Below are 19092 nucleotides of genomic sequence, written 5' to 3' on the forward strand. Positions count from 1 at the left end.
GGGTTGCCATTTCCTTCTCCAGGGATCTTCCCAACTCAGGAATGGAAACTGTATGTCCTGCATTGGCAGGCAGATTCTTTACCACTGAGTCAACAGAGAAGCCCTTAATAATATTAATTATATTATTACACGATGCTATAATGTTATTAAATTATATACAATGCATAATAAAATGTTGTACACTATATATTTAAATCAGAGTGAAAGTGTGTCCAACTCTATGACCCCATGGACTGTAGTTCGCCAGGCTCCTCTGTTCACGGGATTTCCCAGACAAGAATACTGGAGTGGGTTGCCATTTCCTCCTCTGGGGAATTTTCCCAACCCAGGGATCAAACCTACGTCTCCTGCATTGGCAGGCAGATTCTTTACCAATGAGCCACCTTGGAAGCTCAGAGGCAGGCCCACAGTTCTTCCTATCTCAAGTCAATCAATCAAGCAGCCAACCAATCTCCTTGTTTGGGCCCTTCTCTGTTTCTCCTACCTTCATCCCTTAAGAAGGGGCTTCCAAATCTTAAAATGTCCGGTGGTAAGCGTAGCCTGCCCCTCAAAGTGTCTACTAATCATAGCCAAGCAGCATCCCTGGTTTTCCTTCTTCCCAAAGCCACTTTCTAAAGTGATACCATTCTTTCCATCTTGCCGGAGGAAAGACAGGTACAGAGAAACAGTGGTATTCCTGTAGACATTCCAAGCTCTGTTTCTGTGTCCAGTGAAACAATTATCAAGGATTCAGCAATATCATTTTTCCGTAGGCAGCAAGATACTGCTGGCCAGAAATATTTAATCACAAGACCGTCTTCCAATCTGGCAGAAAGTGAAAGAGAATGATTGGGGATCACGTGTCACCCTGAGCCAGTTGGCCTTGTTCATATTGAGATTATTTACAAGAACAACAAAAAAAAACCTCTAAAGACAGCCTAAGAGTCAGCAGGACCTAAATTTGAGCTTTTTTCAGCGGTTTAATGTGACCTCGAGCCATAGCTCCCAGAATCCGCTTTCTCATCGATAAAGCTACTTCTCAGAATTTCATCAGGATTAAAAGAAATCATGAGGATAAGTGTCTTAACACACAGTTTCATAAATGTTGGCCACTGTTATTATTTAACTTTAGAGAGAAAACATCTGCTTATCAGACTACTGGGGGCTTTTTCCTGCACGCAGGTTGAGCAAAATGCAACCCAGGCACTTTAGGGAGGTGTAAAACAAAACCTAACATTTGAACTCGTTTTTAATATTTCTTCCCACTGTAAACTGGGAATAATCCTATGTGACTATTAAAGTTGAGTTGGTAGAAAAAAGTATGGAAGTTTGCAACAAATGGTCCAGGCTATAGCCTAATATTTATTCAGTTGCTTGCATTTTAGGTGTATTTTTTCCAAAAGAGGGGAAAGAGTGGTAAGACATAATTCATAAGCAAGAATTTTCAGGTAATACTGGGCACACCAGCCCTTCCACATGCAGGGGGAGAAAGGCTGAAGGCCACTGCCTTAAGGGACCTTGGCATTTGCAGTTGTGTTATGACTTCTAATTCCCTGTTCACGTCAGATTTAGAAGGAACTTTGGAAATGCCAACCCATTTTTAAGGAAACAGAGATTGTGATGTTGTTAGCACATCTGGTTCAGAGGAAAGCTGTGTTATTATATAGCTATATTCTCATGTTTATAATCCATGTAAACAATAGTTAAACGTCCTCTAATCTAAGAGGTGTGAAATTACCTACCCAACTTCAAGGCGAAAAGTTTACATGATGAGGCAGCTGCTACTGTGTGATTACATGAAGCTCAGAGTAAGTTAAGAAAATATAAATTTCCCCCTTTAGAAACTTTTAGCACATAAAATTATCTTTTCTCAGCAAAGTACTCCAAGATGTATTTTTAAAATACTGTTTACAGTTGCTATCCAGTAGTGGATACATTTTGAATCCTGGTTAGACAATCACATGTAACAAAAGTTCCCTTCCTTGAAAATGTCTGCAGGAGTTCTGAAAAGGTGGTCTAACTTCACTTTACTGTAACACTGATACTGTTTTCCCATTCCAGTTTTCACTTTGTTTCTTTTTAAGACACTACCCATCTTCTCAATCTCCCAAGCTTTCAGGCTACTGGACAAGAGCAGAATGCAAATGACTCAATAACTACCTATTTAAATAACAACTATATAACTGGAGTTGAGCAGAAGTGTCCTGGGAAAAAAGCAAAACCAATGATCCTGTGTAAGATCAACGTGTATTCCCCTCATTCAGAAGCTCTCCCCATAATCTGTCCCCACCTGCCAAGCCAACTTTATCTCTTTGTATGCCCCGGAACCCCCGCCTCCCCAAATCCATCTCTCTCATAGCTACCAATCAGAATCGATTCCTTCCTCAAAACTCCTCAAGGACTTCTATATCAGTTAAGCTTTGCATTTGGCAGTTAGTAACAGAGCCCAGAAATAAGAGTGGCTTAAACAAGATAAAAGCTTCTTTTCTTTTAAAGGAATTCTGGAGATAAGCGAAGCAGAGCTGGTATGGCATCGCCTAGAGTTCCTGTATCTTTCTGCTCCACAATGCACCTTCTATCCTCAGGAACAAAGGATGCCTCAAGTTGCATCCATCTTATCCACCTTCTAGGCAGCCAGAAGGCGACAGATAGGCAATATGTCAAACTTCTTTTCAAACACCTTCGGGGCCTAACACAGTCCAGCATACTTCATGAGCCCTCTTTAAATAACTGCCCGATCCACAAATGAATTAATTTGGCAGCGGTACAGAGGTAGGACGATTTATCAGTCACAAAACCTCAGTAGATTGTAACAGTATACCCAGGGCACCATATTAGAAACTATAAGGTATAATTGTAACTCTTTAAAATGCTTTAAAATCTCTCTATAACTGGTTTACCACAGCACCTAAAATCCCCAGGTAGAGAATTATTCTGGGGTTTTCTTTACTTTTGTAATTGAAGTATAGTTCATTTTATGTTAGTTTCAAGTCAACAGCAAAGTGATTCAGATATGTATCTTTCTGTTGATGTTTAGTCACCAAATCGTGTCTCTTTTTCAACCCATGGACTATAGCCCACCAGGCTCCTGTGTGTGTGTGTCAAAGTGAAAGTGTTAGTTGCTCAGTCATGTCAGACTCTTTGGGACCCCATGGACTGTAGCCCGCCAGGCTCCTGTGTCCATGGGATTCTCCCGCCAAGAATACTGAAGTAGGCTGCCATTTCTTACTCCAGGGGATCATTCCGACCCACAGATCGAAGCTGGGTCTCCTGCATTGTAGGCAGAATCTTTACTATCTGAGCCACCAGGGAAGCTCAATATATGTAGAGGAAGAGAGAGAGAGATTTATACTGTTAAGACACTATAATTCCAGTAAAATCCACTGTATTATGCTGATGGAGCTGGGAGAGTTCAAAGAAGTATAAGTCAACTTCTAACAGGGGCTTCCCAGGTGGTGCTAGTGGTAAAGAACCTGCCTGCCAACATAGGCAACATAAGAGACGGGGGTTTGATCCTTGGGTTGGGAAGATCCCCTGGAGGAGGGCATGGCAACCCACTCCAGTATTCATGCCTGGAGAATCCCATGGACAGAGGAGCCTAGTGGGCTACGGTCCGTAGGGTTGTAAAGAGTCAAACATGACTGAATCGACTTAGCACACCTGCACAACTTTTAACACACGGAAACTTACAGCATACACACACACACACGTACTCAACACTATCCACAGAAGCTTACAGCACACACACACACACACACACACACACACACACACACACTCAACACTATCCAGCAGCCTAGAAATGCCAAAGCCAGGAGACATTGCAGAGAAGGATAAAAGTCTACAAACACCTTTTGGTAAAGTTGTGACTCAAGTGATTTGTTAGTGCCCTAAAAAGGCCAGAGCAGTTGAGGAAAAGGAGAAAGCCGGCCCCAGAGCTGGTCAGAGAAGTTGCCTGGTGACTGTGCTGAAGGGCCCAGGTTCCCTGAGTGCAGCAGGGGAGACTGGGGGGCTCCAGAAAACTGGTGACAGGCGACCCCAGAGACGAGCAGAAAGTACAAGTAAAAACCATCTTTTGCACACTGCAGACCAAGCATAGTGCAGGTGTTATACAGGAAGGGCTGGGTCCAGGAGCTCTGGGTTTCAGCCCTGCCTCAGCCACCAGCTGACTGCGTAAACTTGGACCACTGACAACCTCTCTGGACCTCGGTGTTCTCAGAGAAGTATGGGCTAGACAAGCTAAGCATTAATGAGCATTAAAATGATCATTACTTGATACTAACATTAGCATATTATATGATAATAATATAACTTGATACTGACACTTGTGCTTCAGTCAATCCAGAAGAGGTTATTTAAGTATGAGAATGGGGACTTCCCTGGTGATCCAGTGGCTAAGACTGCGCATCCAAGGCAGCAGGCCTGGGAAAAAAGATTCCACATGCTGCAACTAAAGATTCCACATGCTGCAATGAAGATCGAAGATTCTGCGTGCCACAGCTAAGACCTGGGGCAGCCAAATAAATATTTTTGTTAAAGAAAGAAAGTACAAGAGTGAATAAAGGAGTGAGAGTAGGTTAGACCTGGGAAAACAGGAGATGGGGCCACTGTGTGGAAGAAATGTGGCACACCAGAGGAACCTCTTCTGCTCTGCTCCGAAGAGCTGGAGACGTTGTTCTAGAGGTGAGCTTAGAACATACTCTAGTGAGCACAGGAAGGCCTTTTCTCATGTGCAAGGCTTGCAGCGTTGTAGCATTATAGAAGGATGTAGAATAATAATGTAGAATAATAGCATTGTAGAATAATGCTTGTAGCCTTATTCCAGAGTAAAAATATAATCCTAAAAAAGCAAACACACACACAGCGATTATTTTTACGTGGACCTTGTTCTAAGTCCTTCGCATTATTTTTTTTCACAGAAAGGTGTTAAAAATCATCGATAGAGAGGAAAAGCAAGAAACAGAATTAAGGTACATCACCGGTTTGGCTCAGGGCCTGGCACTCAGCAGGTACAAATCATGGTTTTACACTGTTGACAGACAAAAGGTCTTATGGAGACAGTCCCCTTCTCCTACCACATAATTCCACTCTACATTCTGCAGTGTCCTTGGTCTCCATTTACATACAACTCACGTTCCCACGGTTGCACGTTTCCATCGGAAGATGTTAATGGGATTCACAGCTCTTCTCATGTATATAACCCCAACCCTGGGCCCCAGGCCTCTAGAGCCAGGGAAGGATGAGCTAGAGATAAGAGTTTTGTTCCCTCCTTCTCACTTTCCATCAGCAGTTCTCTCTTTTGAGTGAAGATGTGTTTTATTTCACTGGCAGAGAGGAGGAAGAGAGGTAAAAAGCAGAAGAGAGGAAGGAAACAGAAGACAAGCTGTGGGAGGTATTTCAGGTCTGGGTTTTGGCTGCAGCTAACACTTAGGGCTATTATTTTTCAGAAATATGGAAGCCTAACACCAAAGACTGAAGCAGAAACGACTGTGATTGGGGCTGTTACTTAGACTAGTTCCGAAAGAACCCAAGTTGGGAGCTGAGATCATGAATAAACTGTGAGGAATCCATTTGCTAATACCTGTGAAAGCTTAATGGCCACAGACCAATGCTACGTTATTAGACCAGTTTAACCAGCAGAGGTCTCTGTTTTACTGATCTTCAATTGAAGGCAGGGCAGGGGAAACAATCCTGGGAGTTGTCCATTTCTATTATCCCTCTTTTGAAGTCTCTTTTCAAAAACAAATATGTAAATAAGGAATCACTTGGCCAAAGTATCTGTGAACACTGGATCTGGGTGCTCAGTCCAGATGAGCAACAGATAAATAAATAAAATGCTGGCATATGGAATCACTGAAGAAGTGATTCCATATTCATCCCTAGCTGTTCACTAGCTTAGAAGCTTCACACCAACTGTACCAGCAGAGGGTAAAGCATGGATTGGCCCATAAAACAACACGCACAACTCATCGTGACAATGAAGAGAATGCAAGCTGAACCCCCAGAAGGTGGAGTGGAAGGGGGTCAGTTAGTTGATCACCCAACACCAGGCCATAGCACTTGCTTGGGTCCTTTTCAAAACCAGAAACAAATTGGTTGTGACCAGCATGTGCTCTGATGGTACGAGGACTTCACATCTCTTTTACTTACTGACATCAAAGCTTTAAAACCTTGTTTACATTGTGTGTGTTGAGCAGTGGGCTTCCCCAGTGGCTCAGTGGTAAAGAATCTACCTGCAGTACAGGAGACCTGGGTTCAATCCTTGGGTCCAGAAGATCCCCTGGAAGAGCATGGCAACCTCCTCCAGTATTCCTGCCTGGAGAATTCCATGAATAGAGGAGTCTGGTGGGCTATGGTCTGCCGGGTCACAAAGTCAGACATGACTGAAGTGACTTAGCAAGCATGCTGAACACCCTCTCAAATAAATACAAAGGTGTGAGCCTGCAATTTTTTCCCCCCACACCTACTGGAACAATCCCAGTATGAGATTAAGGGTTTTGACTAGAATGAGACAAAAGGAGGAAGTGAGAGAGTTTCACTGAAGCTTAAATGAAGTCTCTCTCTTCTGTTATCCAATGGTTCTCCATCGCTCTTGACGTAAAGTCCAAAATTAAAAGGCGATCACCATGTGGACTTGCCTATCACTCCAGTCCAAGCCCTTAGCCCTGCCGTCCCATTGGCTACATACTTGCCACAAACACCTTCTTTCACATCATCAAAAGCCTTCCTGGATTTGGGGCCTTGGGCAGGGCTCTGCCTGGACCACTCTTCTTTCAGCTGGCCCCCACCACTAGGTGAGACCCTGTGTTCCAAACAGCATCCTACAGGGCAGCCACTAAACACAGGGGGCTGCAGAAGCACACACACAGGGATGGATTTCTAAAGGCTTGTTTCTTTTTGGCGAATACAAGGCGGCCTGGGGAAAGTGTATGGACTTCTGCTTCCAGTCTGATCCCTCAACTGGACACCTCTGTGCAGAGCTCAGACTGTCGAAGCACAGAGCAGAAGCTCTGAAGTCCCTTCATAGCACTTCTTGTTCAGAACACTCACAGGTAACTGTGGTTGCGATTCCTTATCCTAACTTCCTCTAGCTTCATGACAGCGAGGCTCCTATCTATCATGTTGAAGACACAAAGCTTGGCCCTTAGAAGAGGCTCCATGATATTCAGCCAGCAGTGAAGCAGTGTTTGGAACCACCAAGCAACCATTACATTGTACCTTCACATGCCTTTTTCTGCTAAAATAATAAGTGTTCAGTGTTCAGGGGACTTCCAGCACAGGGGAAGCAGGTTCCATCTTGGGTAGAGGAACTAAGATCCTGCATGCTGCACCACAACGAAGACCAGATGCAGCCAAATAAATTAATTAAAAAAATACTCTTTTGCTATATTTAAAATGGATAACCAACAAGGACCTACTTTAGAGCACATGGAACTCTGCTCGATGTTATGTGGCAGCCTGGATGGGAGGGGAGTTTGGAGGAGAATAGATACATGTGTATATGTGGCTGAGTCCCTTCACTATTCTCCTAAAACTATCACAACATTGTTTGTTAATCAGCTATACCCCAATACAAAATAAAAAGGTTAAACAAATAAATAAATAAATGTTCAGTGTTCAGCCTGCACTCTTGAACTACCATTTTCCTTCAACTCCGGTGAATATATGGTTTGTGGCCAAAAAATCAAGACTGTAGCTTCCTGGAAAATAACCTGATCCACAGGGATGGAAAGCGTGATCTGGACTAGGAAACAGGAATCTCTGAATTGTAAGCCAGAAGGAACCTATAAATCATCATGTTTAACTTTTCCACTTTACAGGAAGTCATGGATTCAACTGTCCTCATCTGTCTAATGAAGACTGAACTCGGTGATCTCCCATCCCAGGTATTGTGAGATTTCTAAGTTCTGCCCCAGGTCAGTCCCATGGAGAGTGACAGCTCAAGACTGGTCTACTCACTTGAAATTTAAAACGATCTCCCCAGCACTAGGTGCTAAGTAACTAAACTACGGCAGGGAGTTGATCTGTTGAATTTCAGACAGAATCCATAACTGCCAAAGTTCAAGGAATGTGAGGTTTGGGATAATATTACCAGTGGGATCCCATGTGGCAAAAAGATGGAATAGGCTCAATTTTCCATGGCTTGTTAAGTTACCCCTGAGTTAATAGGAATGATATTTATACCTCGCTGATGTGCCCTGGAAGCAAAACCATATACCCAAACTCACACACTTCTCATAACTCATTCACGGATTTAACAATATCTGAAACTAAATAGAAAAATGGAGAAGACACGAATTCTAGAAATGCCTTGTTCCCTGCTAATGTCTGAAAAGAGACTGCATGAGACAAAGAGAAACTTTTTTTTTTTTACAAATTTACTCCACATTCAAGAATTATAAGGATAGTTATTCTTCAAATTGGCCATCTCTTCATGTTTTTGCTCTTGTTAAAATCCATTCTAAAAAATACAACCAATAATGAAACGTCCACAGCAAAATCGCTTCATAATTCTCATTCTCAAAAACTGAAGAGGTAATCTTCCATAGACATGAGTCTATCACGTGTGCGTGTCTGTGCGTCAGTGGCTCAGTCGTGTCAGACTCTTTGCAACCCCTTGGACTGTAGCCCCCCAGGCTCCTCTGTCCATGGGGATTCTCCAGGCAAGAATACTTGAGTGGGCTGCCATTCCCTTCTCCGGGGGATCTTCCCAGCCCAGGGATCAAACCCTGGTCTCCTGCATTACAGACAGATTCTTTACTGTCTGAGCTACCAGGTATTTAAAAAATATTTTTACAAAAATGGGATCATACTATAAATATTTTTCTGTGCCAGGTTTAATATTATAAATTTCCCTATTCATACAAACAAAGCTACCTGGGGTGTTTTAGTAGCTGTAATCTGTGTCTTTTTTGTATATTCTATAGTTGGTTCAATCAAATAATCTTGCAATCCTATATCAAAGGGGAGGTTGTTTGGTTGTTTACTTTTTTGGTTTCCTTTTGAAGCTTAATATAGAACTTAACAACAATCATTCTGGTAAATATATATTTAGTCACACAAGGCATGTGTGCTAAGTCGCTTCAGTCATGTCCCACTCTTTGTGACTCTATGGACTGCTGCCCACCAGGCTCCTCTGTCCATGGGATGCTCCAGGCAAGAACACTGGAGTGGGTTGCCATGCCCTCCTCCACAGGATCTTCCTGACCCAGAGATCAAACCCAAGTCTCCTATGTCTCCCACATTAGCAGGCAGGTTCCTCACCAGTGTACCCCCTGGGAAGCCCATATTTAGTCACACATATGATTATTTCTATAAAGTAAATGTGTAGAACTGCTGAATCAAAGACTACACCTACAGTAGATAACATAAAATGCAATATGTATGTGTGTACATGTGTGTGTAGGAAGGATTTAACCCTTTATTCACATGATTAGCTAAAACCTAATATTTATTCCATAATATTCTCTACTAGTGGTGCTAGTGGTAAAGAACCTGCCTGCCAATGCAGGAGACATAAGAGATCTGGGTTTGATCCCTGGGTTGAGAAGGTCCCCTGGAGAAGGGCATGGCAACCCACTCCAGGATTCTTGCCTGGAGAATCCATGGACAGAGGAGCCAGGCAGGCTATGGTCCACAGGGTCACACAGAGTCAGACACGACTGAAGTGATTTAGCACAGCACAGCACATTCTCTTCTGATTTGACATTTCGTATTTATCATATAATGAATTCTGCTTGAACCTTTTTACAACAATCGAGAAAGTAAACGGAAAGCCAGAATAAGGCAACAATTTTGAAGAAACTCAGATTATCCAATGATATACAGCCATTAAAACCAGGAATGAGGAATTCCCTGGTGGTTTAATGATTAGGACTCTGTGCTCTCACTGCCCAGGGCTGCAGGTTCAGTCCCTGGCTGGGGAGCTAAGATCCTGCAAGCTACAAGGTGGTGTGTCCAAAAAAAAAAAAAGCAAGAATGAATGAAATGTGTTGACAAAGGTCATTGCACCTACTTCTATGGGCAAAGTAAGGTGATGCCAAAAGCCAAAAATTAGATAGTTTGGATGAGAGGGATTTCTCACTCTACTTGAAAGGTGGTCATGGCTTCCACAAATGCAAATTCCTTGCTTCTTGATCTTCAGTGAAGCTGGGGAAAAAAATCACTCAGCTTTGGACAAAAGGGAGGGAAGCAAATGTCAAAATCTCAAAGAATAATGGTCAACTTTGCATCTACGAGATGCTAACTGTAACTCTATTTACCCAAACTTACCTGTTCTGTATATGACATATCCTAACAGTCTCAATTACAACTGAGCATGTTTTTTAAGAGTCTCTTGTATTTCCTTTTCTGAAAATTGTGGTCACATACTTTGCTTACTTTTCTACTTTGTTTGCTTTTTCTTGTTGATCTGTAGAAATTATTTATCAGGGAAACGAGGTCTTTGATATATAGGCTGCCAACATTTTTTCCAGTTTGCCATTGTCTTTTGTATGGGTGTGAGTGTTACTGACTTAGTACCACAAACAAATCTATACCAGGTCCTTTCCAAGATAATAAATGATGACCCTAAATGGAGGATCCTGGTAGGCAACAGTCCATTGGGTCACTAAGAGTCAGACACGAGTGAGCGACTTCACTTTCCCTTTTCACTTTCATGCACTGGAGAAGGAAATGGCAACCCACTCTAGTGTTCTTGCCTGGAGAATCCCAGGGACGGGGGAGCCTGGTGGGCTTCCGTCTATGGGGTTGCACAGAGTTGCACACGACTGACGCGACTTAGCAGCAGCAGCAAACCTCCCCAGTGGCTTAGACAGTAAAGAATCTGCCTGCAGTGAGGGAGACCCAGGTTCAACCCCTGGGTCAGGAAGATCCCCTGGAGAAGGGAATAGCTATCCATTCCAGTATTCTTTTTCTTTTTTTTTAAGTTCTACCACTTTATTGCTGCCAACCCATCTCCCTCCACCCTCATGCACACATGCTCAGTCATGTAACCCCATGGACTGCAGCCCGCCAGGCTCCTCCATCCATGGACTTTTCCAGGCCAGAATATTGGAGTGGGTTGCCATTTCCTTCTCCCACTCCAGTATTCTTGAATGGAGAATTCCATGGACAGAGGAGCCTGGCAGGCTATAGTCCATGGGGTCACAAACAGTTGGACATGACTTAAGTGACTAACACACTTTTCAAACTAAACAAATGCCTTTTTGTTTTGTTTTGGCCTGGCCTCGGTTTGTGGTTTGAAGGATCTCACTTATCCCGTCAGGGACTGAACACAGGCTATGGCAGTGAAAGCTAACTCTAACCACTAGGCTACCAGGGAACTCCCACATTAAACTCTTACCGTTTCAACAAGTTTTTGCAATATATTCATTTTGTTCATTAAATTACCACCCTCCTCTAAAATCATTTGTTCTTCTTAAGGGTAACAATAGCAGTCATTAAAAATGAGAAAATAAATTGACAAGGTTAGTATAGTGCTGGTTGTGGTTACTTGAGAATCCAAAATAAGAACTGGGTGTCCTGGGGAATTCCCTGGTGGTCCAGTGGTAGGATTCCAAGCTTCCACTGCAGGGGGCATGCGTTTGATCCCTGGTCAAGGAACTAAGATCCTGCATGCCACATGCTATGGACCACAAAAAAAAAAAAAAAAAACTGGCTGTCCTTATTAATTGTATATATTAATACAATGATTATTATTTATTATATACCAGGTACTGTGCTAAATACTGCACACACATTATGCCACCAAACAGTATTAATAATCCTTTGAGGGAACTGTAAGCATCCTCACTATATAGCTAAAGAAATAGAAACTATAAAAGGTCAAAGTGTTAGTCACTCAGTCATGATCAGCTCTTTGTGACTCCATGGACTGTAGCCTGCCAGGCTCCTCTGGCCATGGAATTCTCCAGGCAAGAATACTGGAGTGGGCTGCCATCCCTTTCTCCAGGGGATCTTTCTAACCCAGGGATTAAACCCAGGTCTCCTGCATTGCAGGCGGATTCTTTACCACCTGACCCACCAGGGAAGGTGAAATTACTTCCAAAATGGCCTTGCAGGGAGTAAGTAGGGTAACTCTACCCTGAAGAGTCTCATTTCAGAGCCTCAAAAAAGATGGGATCCAGAATCTTATGAGATTCCTTTAGGTGGGACACGGATGAACTTAAAATTTCTTCCAGGGGCCTCCCTGCTGGCTCAGCAGTCAAGAATCTGCCTGCCAATGCAGGAGACATGGGTTCCACCCCTGGTCTGGTAACACCCCACATGCCGGGGAACAGCTAAGCCCATGCACAACAACTACTGAGCCTGCGCCCTAGAGCCGGGGACCGTAACTACTGAAACCCAAATGGTCTCTGGCCTGTGCTCTGAAACAGAAGCCAGCGCAATGAGAAGTCTCTGGAATGGGAAGCCTGTGCACAACTAGAGAGTCGTCCCCTATCACCACTAGAGAAAATCCCACACAGCTACAAAGACCCAGCACAGCCAAATTAAATAATTTTTTTAAAAAATTAAAAAACAATTAACTTAAAAAAAAATAAAATTCTTCCAGGATGGTGGTCTCTCCTTATCCAGATTTTCAATGTTCTCCGTTTCAGTTAATTTCAGTTAACTGGGGTCCAGATATAGTCCATGAAAAACTCTGGTAGTAATTCACAGATTTAAATTGCAGAACCTTCTGAGTACCATGATGAAATCTCTCAATGGTCTGGGCCCCATCCCACCCAGGACAAAAATCATCCCACTGTCTAGCATAGCTACTCCTTAGTTTAGGAAAAAACCGTGTATACAGGGTTCAGAAGTATCTTCAGACTCAGACATCCACTAGGATAAGGGGGGAACCACTGGAGTTGCATATTTATTTACTATTATAGTTAATTATTGGAGTAGGAAATGGCAGCCCACTCCAGTATTGTTGCCTGGAAAAGCCCATGGACAGAGGAGGCTGGCAGGCTACAATCCATGGAGTTGCAAAGAGTCAGACAGACTGAAAGGGAGGGTGCACACACAGTTAATTACAATGTAACATAAGACTTCCCATCTTAACCACTTCTAAGCATACAGTTCAGTGAAGTCCATTCACACTGTTGTGCAGCTACCACCACCAAGTCACTGTCTTTTGACCTTCTATGGTGAGCTTTCCACACAGAACACTTTTATGTCACTGGATTTCTGAATAAGAAGGCAAAGCCAGAATAATGTAATGATTTTTGGGAAACTCAGGTTATAGATTTTATATGTTATGTCATACTTAGAAAGACAATCCTCATTCCAAGATTATATTTTAAAAATTCTCTGAGATCTCTTCTGGTATGTCTATGGCTTCATTAAAAAAAAAAAATCACTTTTTAATCCTTCAGGAATTTATCTGGTATGAAGCAGGAGAAAAAGATCCCACTTTATTTATATTTTAACGCAATAGGAATTATATTTGCAACTAGACAAAATTCATTTTAAATCCATTGGGTGGGGGAGAAAAGGCAAGGAAAAGAAGCCAGGAAAATTCTGGAAAAAAAAAGAAGAAGAAGTATAAAAGTACTGGTTGGGGTGTGGAGGATTAGTGTTATGAGTAATTGTAACTATTCTAAATTTACAGTAATTAAAGTAAAATAGCTCTCAGTGTTTAAACTGATTGAACTATGGAATGAAATAGAATGAGAAGAACTTAGAATATAGTGCAAAGGTATAAATTTTTTGCCATCTTTATCATGTTGAGTATTCCTACCCCAAAATACGGCACATCTTTTCATTTGTTCAAATCTTCTGATAGAGATACAATCTTAGAATGAGAACACTTTCATCTCCCCATCATCCTCCTCTCTGCTGATAAGGGCTAGTGAAAAGTTACTAATGGAGATTTCATTTGGAGTCTAAATGTTTTTTTTCAGAGTCATTTCTAACATATTGAATTTCTCAGTTTCTCTACATAATGTGGAAAGCTGTGAGCAAGTCTGATTTCATCAGACAGTGCATGCTCAGTCGTGTCTGACTCTTCCGGCCCCCATGGACTATAGCCCACCAGGATCCTCTGTCCATAGGATTTTCCAGGCCAGAATGCTGGAGTGGGTTGCCATTTCTTCCTCCAGGGGACCTCCCAGGGATCAAACCTGAGGCTCCTGAATCTCCTGCACTGGCAGGTGGATTCTTTTAGCACTGAGCCACAGAATTGTACCATATTTCCATAGTCTGGGCTCAAAACCAATACTACGCATTAGAGATTAAACAGTAGGTGTCGGGTGCTGGCAGATTTCTTTAAGGGTCCCTGAAGCCACTCTGGGCCTTGATTTAACTTGGGAAGTGAGAATGACAGCTAGATATTACCACCTACTCTTCAGGATTAACAGCCACCGATCTCAAAGATGGGGCTTCAAGTTACCAGGAGTGTTGGTCTAGAACAGCAATGTCCAAATGAAAACATGATGAGTCACATCTATAAACTAAAACTGTCGGGTATCCACACACAAAAAAGGTAAAAAGAAAGAGATGAAATTAAATTTAATATTTTAACTCAATAACCAAAAATATGATTATTTCAACATGCAATAAATATAAAAATTATTAATGAGATATTTAACACTTTTTATACTAATTCTTGGAAGCCCTGAGTGTATTTCACATTTATAGCACACCTCAACTTGGACTAGTCACATTCACGTGCTCAACAATCACATATGGCTTTTGGCTACCACATGGATAACATAACACTAGAAGATGGTAACGAGGGAGTTCCCTGGTGGTCCAGAGGTTAAGATTTTCCCTTTCAACGCAGGGGGTGCAGGTTCCATCTCTCATTGGGGAGCTAAGACCCACATGCCTTTTGGCCATAAAACAAAAGCAATATTGTGGCAAATCCAAAAAAAACCTTTTAAAACTGTCCATACTTAAAAGAAAAAAAAGAAGAAAGAAAATGGTAATGAATGAGAAAAATTGCTTAGTTTAGTAGAAATCCAGAAACTCTAAGATGGGAAATACACTATCTCAAACGTCTGGAACAGACTTAAAAAATCACTAGTTAGTCCTAATATTCACTTGCTATTAGAATCTTTGCCACGATGTCCCTATTAAAGGGCCATGGAGACTAGTGCTTGACCAGCACTTCCAGGAACGAGATCACTGCTTTCTAACGCTAACCTGTCTATTGGGGTGAGGTGGGGGGAGGCATTTTAACATCAAAAATTCCTTGCTAAGGGCACAAGGAGATTGGTTGATGGTGGTCTGAAGAGCTCAGGTGGTTTGGGCTAACCTTAAGGGGTCAGGGAGGTTAGGAAGTATTGGGGAAGTTTAGTAGTTAAAAAAAAAATGGACTGTAGGTTGGCCAGAATAGGAACTGTTATACTGAAGGCTGGGGCTGGATAGCTGGTTAAAATCATCAGGTACACTGCCACAAAAATAACAGGGAAAACAACTGTATATATGCTAACTTCATTCATCTGAAAATACAGTAATTTGGAGAATAACCCGAATTATCATTTCAAAAACTTTGAAACTTTCAAAATTTTCACAATAAAACACAACTGGGATATAAATTAATGAAGGAGATCATTTGTATTAGACCTGTATTACAAATAACAGTATCCTACATGGTAAAGAAAGAATTCACTTCAGATTCAAAAACCAAAAGCCATTTCAGTTTCAATCTCTATCTCGATTACAACATTTTCCTTATTCAAAAACACCCTAGAAATCAGAGACAGAAAGCAATTTTTCCCCCACAAATTCAGTAAAAACTGACACTGCTTGAATCTTGAGGGGTTCCGACTGGATGACCTTTGAAATAATACATTTTTGCTATAGACGTTACTTCTTCGGTTTCTTACCACTGCCCACCCGCCCACCCAGCCTCCTAGGAAATGAAACGGTCTACTTTTCCCGGCCACCTTCACCTCCCCGTTCCCCGCCCTTCCCGATGCTTCCCCAAGGCAGGGGAAAGGTGCGTCTTCTCTAGGGCTCCCGCCAGCGCCTCCCAGTCCCACTGGCCAGCAGCCGGGGAAACGACGCGCCCTGGACATCCATTAACGTTTTTATACTACACTGTGCCCCGCAGCCCGACCGTCTCCAGATTGTTTACAGCGGCCCCACGCCCCCCGACCCGCGCGCACACTGTCAACCGCTCTTAGGAGGAAAATTTGGGACTAGAAACTCGGCCCACCAACCCACCTCGGTCCCGCCTACACAAAACCGGCTACAACACCCCACCTCCGGCCGCCGAAGTAGCTTTCATCACACGATCTGGGGTGCAGTATTTCTTTTTTCCCCCGAGAAAACAAGCGTCCCAAGGAAAAAAAAATTCAAACTACCCTCGCGGGCCAATGGGAAAGAAGAGAGAGGAGGGAGGAGCCAGCGGGGCGGGGCGGGCGCCAGGGCTGGTACCGCAGGGGATGCGTAAAAACACGGCGGGCGCACGGTTTGGGGTTTTTTTTTTTTCCTCCAAAACTAGCTAAAAGCCCGAGACTCCGCCCGAAGCTGCAGCCTCTCGGATCCACCTTAAATCTTCAGTGGACTCGGCGCCGGGGTCAGTGGGCGCAGCCAATGCCAATCAAGTTTACAACCACCAGCACGGGAGGGAGAAAAAAAAAGGAGGAAAAAAAAATAATCTGCAAGTTCTCGGGTCTGCACACACACTCGCGGGGAGGCACGCACACATGTCCACAAGCACACAAAAGACAGGAGCGGGTGGGGGCCGGGTGCCAAAGAGGGAAGGGGGACGTGTCCGCAGATCTCTCGCTCGACGCGAAGCGCCCGTGGCCCCGTGCGCTCCGGGAAGGCGCGCGGGAAGCGCGGCCCGGCCCGAGCGCCATGATGGTGGCCGCGGTTCGGAGCCCATTTTTTTCTGGCGGGGGAGCTGCAATGATGCAATCCCCCGGCCCCGCGGTCCCCCGGCTGCGCGCCCTTCTCCCGGCCTTTTCTTCGCCTTCCTTTTGAGGCGCGTCGATGTTTCGCGCCCAGCCCGCCTCTACTCCTTTTTGTACTTTTCACTTACTGATTCCTGCCTCCCTCTTATGTGTGTTCCCACGCGCGACAGGCCCAGTACGCGGACAGCACCACCATCCCCTGCCCCCCACTCCACGGGGCCTCGAATTGACGTGTGAAGGCGACACTTTCGGTTCTGCGGGGTCCCGGCTGGCGCTGACCCCACCCTGCCCCACCCCCACGCAAGCTGGGATACAAGCGGTGCCACCGCCCCCATGCCGACACCCGGGGGAAGGGAGGGTCAAGCGTGACCGTGGACCCTCTTGCCCTCCCCCACGGCGCAGGATTTTTACCTTAATTTTGGCCGGGAGGGAGGGGAGCGAGCATAGGGTGTGGCCCAGGTGAAAGACTGGGCAAACTTAAAAAAAAACTCATAGTCTGGAAAACAGATAGCAGATCGTAGATGAGCTTTTAAAACACTTTTCTTCCCAATCAGAAAAAGCTTCAGAAGAACAAGTGTCTACGCTAACAAGGGTGAAGATGAAATGGCGAAGGCAACGTTCCTCGGCATCCGGGAAAGGTCCCGGCGCGCGGCCGGTGGGCGCACCGTGGCCTGAAAGGCCGCGCGCGCCCCGCTCCCCTTCTGTAGATTTCCACGGTCCCCTTCGTCTCCAATCACGCCCCTGGACCCACAGTTTCCTAGTTTTTCCCTGCCCTGCCCTGATCCCCTTCACTGGGCAGCGGGGATGGGACCGGGGGACTTGGCAGAGCGGGTGTAAGCGAGGAAGCGACCCCCGCGAGCGGCAGCGGCGCTCGGCCCCTTTAGCGCGCGGCTGCGGCCCTCCTGGGCCGCCGGCGAGCCGAGAAGCCTTTCGAAATGCGCGGGGCTGCGGATCATTGGAGCCTGGGGTGGGGGTGGGAGCGGACTGCTGCCTTGGAGGGTCCACGAATTCGGAAAGGTTCTCCCATCCGCTCACATCTCCCCAGCGCCCTGGAGTTGACGGGGTACTGATAGGCAGGGTCTGATTGTGGAGAGGAAGGGGGGTTTTCGCTTCTTTCTGAGCCCAGAGGGGAGATGATGAGAGAGGCAAGTTTCGGAGAAACCGCCCAGCCCAGCTGCGCGGGCCGAGGCGTAGCCGCCCTTCACGGCCTGCGGGTGCCCGGGGCGCGGGAACTGCGCGCAGCGATCCGGGAGGTGCGGGAGCAGCCGGTAGCAGATGAGGAGCTAGACTTGATAGTCTTTTCTTGCCGAGGCTCCGGTCAGCCCGACCCCGCAACTGCCGCGGCGGGCGATCGTAGGGCTGCGGCTCAGGGCTGAGAGACTACGGCGCGGTGGCCCGAGTAGCGGGGTGGGGGGTGCCTGGGCCGACGGCCGCATCCCCTCGGAGCGACGCCCGCGGCGGGCCAGGCAGTCCGGGGTTGGGGAGAGGACGGTCACAATCTCAGGGACACGTTCAGAGGCTTGACGCAGAACGGGCGAAGGACCGACACGATGACTTTAGGGGCTGCGTTCCTGTGAACGTGCCTGGCGCGGCGAGCATCCACTTCTTTCTGGCCCTGTACTCCTAAAACGCAATCTCTAAAAATTCGGATTAACGATGCCTCCTGGGGAAAGAAACGGGGGTGGGGGGCAGAAGCAGCTTTTAGAAGAGGATTTTTGCCCCTCATCTGTTAGAAACACGTTTTAAACTACTCTTTTTGGCTCAGAGAGACTTTATTTCATTATTTCCTGACTCTCCACTCTTTCCTCCCCATTTTGAATTGTTTTTCTTGCTTTCTCAGTCTCTTCCTGAAAAACACCCTGCCTTCGTGTTTTGAATAGAATCACAAAAACACTTTTAGTCTTTAATTAAAATAATACCCCAACTTGGAAGATGTGGCCCAGCCACCAAAGGACCTATTTTTCCCTTCCCGGCAGTCGCAGACAGACAATCCTTTTTTTTTTTGGATAAGCAATTTCGGGTCAAAATAAGCTGAAATTATCTTAATTTATTGCCCCCTTTGAGGTGCAATAAATTAAATGCAACTATTCAAGAGAAACTATTTAATCCAAATCCAGATTTTTGCGATTTAACCATTTGCAGATTCCTAGAAAAAATAATTTACTTTTACACCTTAGCCACATTTTCTGAGAATTTTAAATTAGAGGGATCATCTTAGTAAATTTTACTTTAAGATGCTGTTTAACTTTTTTTCTTATTT

Source organism: Budorcas taxicolor, chromosome 5, assembly GCF_023091745.1.
Source record: "Budorcas taxicolor isolate Tak-1 chromosome 5, Takin1.1, whole genome shotgun sequence".
NCBI classification, from domain to species: Eukaryota; Metazoa; Chordata; class Mammalia; order Artiodactyla; family Bovidae; genus Budorcas; species Budorcas taxicolor.